The following is a 9,816-nucleotide window of genomic DNA, read 5'->3' on the forward strand; positions in this document are numbered from 1 at the left end:
CATAGGCACTACACCACCAGAGCCCCAGCATGCACCACCAGAGCTCCTTCTTGTGGAGTGGGACCGTGGAAATAAGGTATATAGAATCCTAATGGGTTTGGTCAGTTTTGTCATCCTGCTAGGCTTAAAATTAACCCTCCCAGAGGCATAAGGGGAGCTCTCACTGCCATCAAGACAGAGAGCAGCCAAGAGTAGAGCACATCTTTGGAACAAAGATCTCTCCACGGGACCTCCTTGGCAGGGAGTCATCAGCGAGATGGTGGCAGCAGCAGCAACAGAACTGAGATACCAGCAAAAGACAGAGGCAGACTTGCTGGCCGAGGAGGAATAAAGCTGAGTGCCTTTGGACAGGAGGCTTGCTGGCAGAGTGTAGTGAACCTGGGTGTACCAATCAGCAGTGCTAAAAGAGCTTTGTAACACTTGCCAGAGCAGGGCAGAGCAGGCCAGCTGAGAGGCCAAGAGCCAAAGAGGGGAATGCTTGAGGGCATGGCAGAAGGAAGGATGTTGTTATCAAAATATTGTATCCTGAGTGTCCCTGAACCTGAATTGTATCCTGTTACTTCCCTAACAAACCCCATAATCGTGAATATTTTTGTGAGTTCTGTGTGGCCATTGCAATGAATTATTGAACCCAGCAAAGAAGTCATGGGAGGGACAGTGGGTGTCAGAATTGGTAAGAAGGCTGTAGGGTGGCAGCATGCCTGGCTTCATAGGAATAAGCCTTGGGCTGCTGATGGTGATTCTGTCTCCCCCGTGTGAAGTTAGAGGAGATCAGAGGAAGCCACCCCTTGTCCTTTTTGTAAGGACTAAGATGTGACTGAACCTAGCCGTGGTATTTTCAATCACCTCATATGCATGCCAAAGCTGGCCAATGAATAAACAAGACCAAAGAAGAATCAATGCCATTGAATTATGGGGTTGGCAAAGAATACTGAATATGTTATAGACTGCCAGAAGAACAAATTTGTCTTGGAAGAACCTCAGCCAGAATGTTCCTTAGAAGCAAAGGGTGGTGAGAGTTTGTCTCATGTATTTTGGGCATGTTATCAGGAAGGACCAGTCCCTGAAGAAGTACATTATTTTTGGTAAAGTAGTTCTTGTTGTTGTTAGGTGTCATCGAGTTGGCTCTGACTCATAATGACCCTATACACAACAGAATGGAACACTGCCCAGTCGTGTGCCTCACAATTCTTGCTATACCTGAGCCTATCATTGCAGCCACTGTGTCAATCCATCTTGTTGAGGGCCTTCACTATTTCATTGACCTTTCACTTTACCAAGCAGAATATCCTTCTCCAGGGAATAGTCCCTTCTGACAACATGACCAAAGTAGGTCAGATGATATCTGGTCATTCTCACCTCCAAGGTGCATTCTGGCTGCACTTCATCCAGGAAGCATCTGTTAGTTCTTTGGACAGTCCATGATACTTTCAGTATTCTTTGCCAACACCACAACTCAAAAGCATCAACTCTACTTCAGTCTTCCTTATTCATTGTCCAGCTCTCACATGCATATCACACAATTGAAAATACCATGGCTTGGGTTAGGTGCATCTTAGCCTTCAAGGAGATATCTTTGCTTTTCAGGACTTGGAAGAGTTCTTTTGCAACAAATTTGCCCAATGCAATACGTCTTTTGATATCTTGACTGCTGCTTCCATTGGCATTGATTGTAGAACCAAATAACATGAAATCTTTGACAATTTCAATCTTTTCTGCATTTATAATGATGTTGCTTATTGGCCCAGTTGTGAGGATGTTCATTTTCTTTATGTTGAGATGTAATCCATACTGCAGACTGTAGTTTTTAATCTTCTTGAGTAAGTGCTTCAAGTCATCCTCACTTTCAGCGAGCAAAGTTGTGTCATCTGCATATCACAGGTTGTTAATAAGTCTTCCCCCAATCCTGATGACACATTCTTCTTCATATAGTCCAGCTTCTTAGATTATCTGCTCAGCATACAGAATGAATAAGTATGGCAAAAGGATACAACCCTGACGCACTCCCTTCCTGATTTTAAACCATGCAGTACCCCCTGGTTTTGTTTGTGTAACAGCCTCCTGGTCTATGTACAGGTTCCCCATGAATACAATTAAGTGTTCTGGAATTCCCATTCTTCTCAATGTCATCCATATGACCCACACAATTGAATGCTTTTGCATAGTCAATAAAACACAAGTAAACATCTTTCTATTATTCTTTGCTTTCACCTAAGATCTATCTGACATCAGCAATGATATCCCTTATTCCATGTCCTCTTCTGAATCCAGCTTGCATTTCTGGAATCTCTCTGTCAATATACAGCTGCAACCATTTTTGAATTATCTTCAGTAAGATTTTACTTGCATGTGATATTAATGATATTGTTTGATAATTTCCACATTCTGTGGGATCACCTTTCTTTGGAATTGGTACAAATATGGATCTCTTCCAGTCAGTTGGCCTTCCAAATTTCTTGGCATAGATGAGTGAGTGCCTCTAGCACAGCATCTATGTCTTGAAACATCTCAATTAGTATTCTTTCAATTCCTGGAGCCTTGTTCTTTACCAATTCCTTCAGGGAAGCTTTGATTTCTTCCTTTAATAGCATTGGCTCTTGATCATATGCTACCTCCTGAATTGGATGAACATCAAACAATTCTTTTTTGTACAGTGATTCTGTGTATTCTTTCCATCTTCTTTTGATGTTTCCTGTACCATTCAATATTTTGCCCATAGAATCTTTTGATATTGCAACTCAAATTTGATGTTTTTCTTCAGTTCTTTCAGCTTGAGAAATGCTGAGCACAGTCTTCCCTTTCGGTTTTCTAACTCCAGGTTTTTGTACATTTCATTGTAATAATTGACTTTGTCTTCTTGAACTGCTCTTTGAAATCTTCTGTTCAGCTCTTTTATCTTGCCATTTCTTCCATTCGCTTTAGCTTCTCTCTGCTCAAGAGCAAGTTTCAGAGTCTCTTCTGACATCCATTTTGGGCTTTTTTTCCTTTCCTGTCTTTTAAATGACCTCTTGCTTTCTTCATGGATGATGTTCTTGATGTCATCCCACAAACTTCTGGTTTTCAGTCATTGGTGTTCAATGAATCAAATCTATTATTTAGATGTTCTCTATATTCAAGAGAGGAGCTCTGGTAGCATAGTGCCTAAGGCATCTGACTGCTAACCAGAAGGCTGGTGGTTCAAACCCACCAGCCACTCCTTGGAAGAAAGGTTGGGCAATCTACTTCTGTAGTGATACTGCCTCGGAAACCCAAGGAGGGGTTGCTATGAGTCGGATCCAACTTGAGGGCAGTGTGTTTTGCATATATTCAGAAGGGATAAAATCAAGGTCATATTTTGGTTCTCATGGACTTGTTTTATTGATATATTACTGGAATACTTTATGAATAGCCCTGAAACATTGTGTGATATAGTGCCAGAAGATGAACCCCTGAAGTCAGAAGACACTCAAAATATGACTGGGGAAGAGCTACCTCCTCAGAGTAGAGCCAACCTTAATGATGTAGATGGAGTAAAGCTTTCAGGACCTCCATTTGCTGATGTGGCATGACTCAAAATAAGAAGAAACAGCTGCAAAAATCCATTAATAATTGGAACGTAACCCATCAAAATGTTCTTTATATGAGATACACCTTAGAGACAAAGAAAAAATAGAATAAAAGTCAAGGGTTAAAAAAAGATATATCAAGCAAATGGCAATCAAGAAAGAGCAGGAGTGGCATTGGTTTTTGCTGTTCTAATAAAATTGACTTTAAGACAAAAACCACCCTAAGAGACAAGGAAAAACATTATATAATGATTAAAGGATCAATTGGATAAGAAGATATAATCATAATAAATATCTATGGACCCAATGAAAGAGCCCTAAAATACATCAATCAGACTTTAACAGAATTGAAAAGACAAATAGATGACTCCACAGTCATGGTAGGAGACTTCAATGTACCACTTTCAATCACCGATACAACTGCAAAGAAACTCAACAAAGACACAGACGAACCTAACAATACAATCCACCAACTTGACTTTATAGACATCTTCAGAGCACTTCACCCAACAACAGCACAATATACATTCATTTCCAGTGCCCATGGAACATTGTCCAGGATAGACCATATGTTAGGTCACAAAGCAAGGCTCAAAAAATTTAAAAACATTGCAATGTTGTAAAACATCTTCACAGATCACACTGCTATTAAATTGTTGTTGTTGTTAGGTGCCGTCGGGTCTTCTCTGACTCATAGAGACCCTATGCAAAGCAGAACAAAAATCTGCCTGTTCCTGTGCCAGCCTTACAATCTTTGCTATACCTGAGCCCATTGTTGCAGCCATGCTATTAAATTAGAAATCAATGACAGGAAGATGAATGGTAAAAGAGGAAACATATGGAAACTGAATAACAATCTCCTCAAAAAAAAAAAAAAGACTGGGTAACAATGAAGTTAAAATATTCCTTGAACCAAATGAGAATGAGAATGAAAACACAGCATACCCAAATTTTTGGGATATGGCAAAAGTAGTGATCAGAGGCAAATTTACAGTGATAAATGCACACATCAAGAAAGAAGAAAGAGCCAAAACAAACACTTTAACCCAACATCTCCAACAATTAGAAAAAGAGCAGCAAAAAAAAAAAAACCCTTCAGTTACCAGAAGAAAAGAAATAATAAAAGATTTGAGCAGAAATAAATGACACAGAAAATAGAAAGACAGTAGAGAAAATCAACAAGACTAGGTTTTTTTGAAAAGATTAATAAAATTTACAAACCATTGGGAAATTTAACAGAGGGAAACAATGTAAATAACATGGGAAATAATATAAATAACATGAATAAGAAACAAATTGGGTGATGTCACAACAGAACCAACTGAAATAAAAAAGGATAATATCAGGATACTATGAAGAACTGTACTCCAAGAAATTTGAAAATCTAGACGAAATGGAAAGATTTCTGCAAATATATTACTTACCTAAACTAACACAGACTGACGTAGAAAATTTGAACAGACCAATAACTAAAAAAAGAAATTGAACAGATCATTAAAAAGAAAAAATTACCAACAAAAAAAATACCCTCACCCAGATGGTTTCACTAGAGAATTCTACCAAACCTTCAGGAAAGAACTGACAGCAATCCTACTCAAACTATTCCAGAACATAGAAAAGGATGGAATCTTCCCAAATTCATTTTATGAAGCAAGCATAACCTTGATACTAAAACCAGGAAAAGACACCACTAAAAAGGAAAACTATAGACCAATATCCTTCATGAATATAGTTGCAAATATCTTCAAAAAAATCCTAGTCAATATGACCAATTGGGGTTCATACCTGGTATACAAGGATGGTCCAACATTAAAAAAAAAAAATGTAATCTATCACATAAATAAAACAATGAAAAAGAACCACATGATCATACAAAATCCAACACCCATTCCTGACTTAAAAAAAAAAGAAAAAAAAAAAACTCTAGCAAAATAGGAATAGATGGGACATTCACCAACATAATAAAGGACATATATACAAAACCAACAGTCAACATTATTCTCAATGTTGTTGTTGTTGTTGTTGTTGTTTGCTGTCGAGTCAGCCCCGACTCATATGTAGAGAGACTGAAACCACTCACCTTGTAAGTGGGAACCAGATGAGGATGCCCTCTATCACCACTTCTATTCAACATTGTACTGGAAGTCCTAGCCAGGGCAATAAGGCAAGAAAGGGTAATCAAAGGTATCCAAATTGGTAAGGAAGAAGCCAAACTATCCCTATTTCCTGATGATATGATCCTATACATAGAAAACTCAAGAGACTCAGCAAGAAAATTACTGGAACTAATTGAGAGATTTAGCATCATGGCAGGTTATAAGATTAACATGCAAAAATCAGTTGGATTCTTTTACACCAGCAAGGGGTTGCTGAAATAGAAATAAGGAAATTGATACCATTTAATAGCTACCAAAATAAATAAATAAATAAAATACTTGGGAATAAATCTTACCAGGAACAAAAAAGACCTGTACAAAGAAAACTACAAAAGACTACTTCAAGAAAACAAAAGAGATCTAAGCAAACAGAAGAACATAACATGCTCGTGGATAGGAAGATTGAACATTGTGAAAATGTCAATTCTACCCAAAGCAATCCATACATACAAAACAATCTTGATCCAGATCCCATCAACATTCTTTAAGGATACAGAAAAAAGTAATCACTAATTTTATGTGGAAAGGAAAGAGACCTCAAGTAAGCAAAGCACTGTTGAAGAAGAAGGACAAAGTAGGAGGTCTCCCACTGCCAGATTTCAAAACCTGCTATATAGCCACAGTCATCAAAGCAGCCTGGTTTTGGTACAAGGACAGACACATAGACCTGTAAAATAGAATTGAGAACCCAGAAATAGATCCATCAACCTATGGTCAGCTGATCTTTGACAAAGGGCCAAAATCCATTAAATGGGGAAGAGATAGTCTCTTTAACAAATGGTCCTGGCAAACTGGTTACCCATTTGCAGAAAAATGAAAGAAGAGCCATACCTCACACCATACACAAAAACTAACTCCAGTTGGATCAAATACTTAAATGTGAAACCTAAAACTATAAAGTTCCTCAAGGAAAAACTGGGGCAAATTTAGGGGCCCTATTTATGGCATAAATAGACTATCAACGTTAACCCAAAATGCACCAACAGCAGAAGATAAAGTAGATGATTGGGACCTCTAAAAACTAAATTTTTATGTGCTTCAAAAGAGTTCTCCAAAAGAGAATCTACAGATTGTTGTTGTTATGTTGTTAGGTGCCATCGAGTCATTTCCGACTCATAGCAACCCCATGCACAGCAGAACAAAACAATGCCAGTCCACATGTAGAGCCACTGTTTGTGTTGTTGAAAAAAGGTGTTTGCAATGAACAAGTCGTTGGTCTTGCAAAATTCTACCACGCGAGTTCCAGCATTATTTCTGTCACCAAGGCCAAATTTTCCAACTACCGCTGATTCTTCTTTGTTCCCAACTTTTGCATTCCAGTCACCAGTGACAATTAACACATCCTGATTGCATGTTCAGTCAATTACAGACTACAGAAGTTGATAAAATTCTTCAATTTCCTCATCTGTGGCTTTGGTGGTTGGTGCATAAATTTGAATAATAGTCATATTAATGGGTCTTCCTTGTAGGTGTATGGATATTATCCTATCACTGACAGCATCGTACTTCAGGACAGATCTTGAAATATCCTTTGTGATGATGAATGCCACACCATTCCTCTTCAAACTGTCATTCCCGGCATAGTAGATCACATGGTTGTCTGATTCAAAATGGCCAAAACCAGTCCATTTCAGCTCACCAATGCCGAGGATATCAATCTTTATGCATTCCATTTCATTTTTGACAACTTCCAAGTTTCCTAGATTCATACTTTGTACATTCCATGTTTGATGATTAATGGATGTCTGCAGCTGTTTCTCTTCAATTTGAGTGGTGCCACATCACAAATGGAGGTCTTGAAAGCTTTACCTTATCCATAGAAGTAAGGCTGAGTTTACTCAGATGATGCAGCTCTTTCCCCGTCCTATTTTGAGAGCCTTCTAACCTAACTGGACTATTCATAAAGTTGCACGGTAATGTATCAAACAGTGTTTCTTTGCTATTCATAAGGTTTTCCCTGGCCAATTCTTTGAGAAGTGGACAGCCTCTTCCTTTCTCCTACTCTGTCTCAGTCTGTAAGCTGGGCTGATACCTGTGCACCATGTGCATCCCACTGGGTTAGAAACACCAGTGGCTCAGCCTCAAAGTCACATCAACCCATCACCATGGAAGGACAAACCAACAGACAAGTTTGTCTCCCTGTTGGAAACCTCTCATACCACCCTTACCTGGGTCCTTGTGGCTGACTCCTTCTCTGTCCAGATTCCTAGGCCTTTTAATCCCCTTTCTCCCACTCTCCCACCCTGATGCTTTGGGCATGCCTGAGTTCCTCTCTTCACCTGGATCCCTGCAACTGACTGCTCCTCTGTCTGAGTTCCTGGCTTTTAATGCCCTTTTTCCTGCTCTCCCGCACTGCTGCTTTGGGTGTGCCTGAGTTCCTTTCCCCACTTGGATCCCTGTGGCTGACTGCTCCTCTGTCCGAGTTCCTGGCTTTTTTATCCCCTTTCTCTCACTCTCCTGCCCTGCTGCTTTGGGAGTGCCTGAGTTCCCTCTTCTCACCTGGATCCCTGTGCCTGACTGGTCCTCTGTCTGAGTTCTGGCTTTTAATCCCCTTTTTCCTGCTCTCCCTCACTGCTGCTTGGGCATGCCTGAGTTCCTCTCCTCACCTGGATCCCTGTGGCTGACAGATTGGGAAAAAATATTCGGCAATAACACTCCAGACAAGGGACTTATCTCTAAAATTTATAGAAAACTCCAACACCTCAACAACAAAAGGACAAACAATCCAATTTAAAAATGGGCAGAAGACATGAACAGACACTTGACCAAAGAAGATATTCAGGCAGTCAACAAACATATGAAGAAATGTTCATAATCATTAGCCATTAAAGACAATGCAAATCAAAACAACAATGAGCCCCAGCACTAATAGCAAACTTAAACAAGACAGAAAATAACAAATGCTGGTGAGGATGTGAGAGATTGGAACTCTCATACACTGCTGGTAGGGCTATAAAATAACACAACCACTGTGGAAATCTGGATGGTGATTCCTTAAAAAGTTGGAATTAGAAATACCATTTGATCTAGCAATCCCATTACTAGGTACATACCCTAAAGAAGTGAAAACCAGGACAAGAACAGATATATGCACACCTATGTTCATCACAGCACTATTTACGATAGCAAAAAGATGGAAACAACCTAGGTACCCATCAACAGAAGAATGGATAACCAAACTATTGTACACACATAATGGAATATTATGCAACTCTAAAGAATGACATAGAATCCTGCAAAACACTGCATAATATGGATGAACTTGTAGAACCTTATGCTGAGTGAAATAAGTCAATCACAGAAGGGTGAATATTGTGTTAGTCCTCTATTGTAAAAAAACTCAAGGAAAGGTTTATATATTGGAGGACATTTTCTTTGTTGGTTACCAGGCTTGGGAGGGGAGGGGAGGGAATGTTGCCAGATAAGTAGAGAGAAGTACTGATTTGGGTGAAGGGAAGGACAGTGTACTAAATGTGAGTGATCCACAGGGTGGCAATAAGGAAGAGGAAGACATAGAGAGGTATGGGAGGGACAGACAACAAAGATGAACCCTTTTTCATGTACAGTACTGCATTGTCAGTGATGACAAGCATTGATCTACGGGTGGACAGGCAGACAGGCTGAATGATGAAGTATGTCCGGGCAGAGAGGAGTATGCCCATGACTATGTACAGGGTTGCAGACAAGGTTTCTACATGATATTTGTATGTGCTGTAAGAATGTCTCGGTGTATAGTAGAGCTGACAAGAGACAAAGTTGTAGTGTCTTCTTGGCCACAGCCAGCTACCCTGAGGGAGTGAGTAGATGGATGCGTGGGCTTGGGACCATGGTCACAGGGGACATCAACCTCAACTGGCATAACATACTACACAAAAACATTGTTCTACATCCTACTTTGCTGAGTAGCTACTCAGGTCTTAAAAAGCATTCAAGCAACAATCTAGAAGCAACAATGGGTATCTCCTTGTCCACAGCAAAGAAAAATGAAGAAAAGCAAAGAAATAATGAAACAATTTGTCCAAGGGACTAGCAGACAATGCGATCCTCAGCCTATATGACTGTGAGACCAGAAAGACTAAATGGTGCTTGGCTACCACTGTCAAACAGTCGGGGGG

Source organism: Orycteropus afer, unplaced genomic scaffold (assembly GCF_000298275.1).
Source record: "Orycteropus afer afer isolate SDZICR_OR568_19922 unplaced genomic scaffold, OryAfe1.0 scaffold00257, whole genome shotgun sequence".
In the NCBI taxonomy this organism is placed as follows: Eukaryota; Metazoa; Chordata; class Mammalia; order Tubulidentata; family Orycteropodidae; genus Orycteropus; species Orycteropus afer.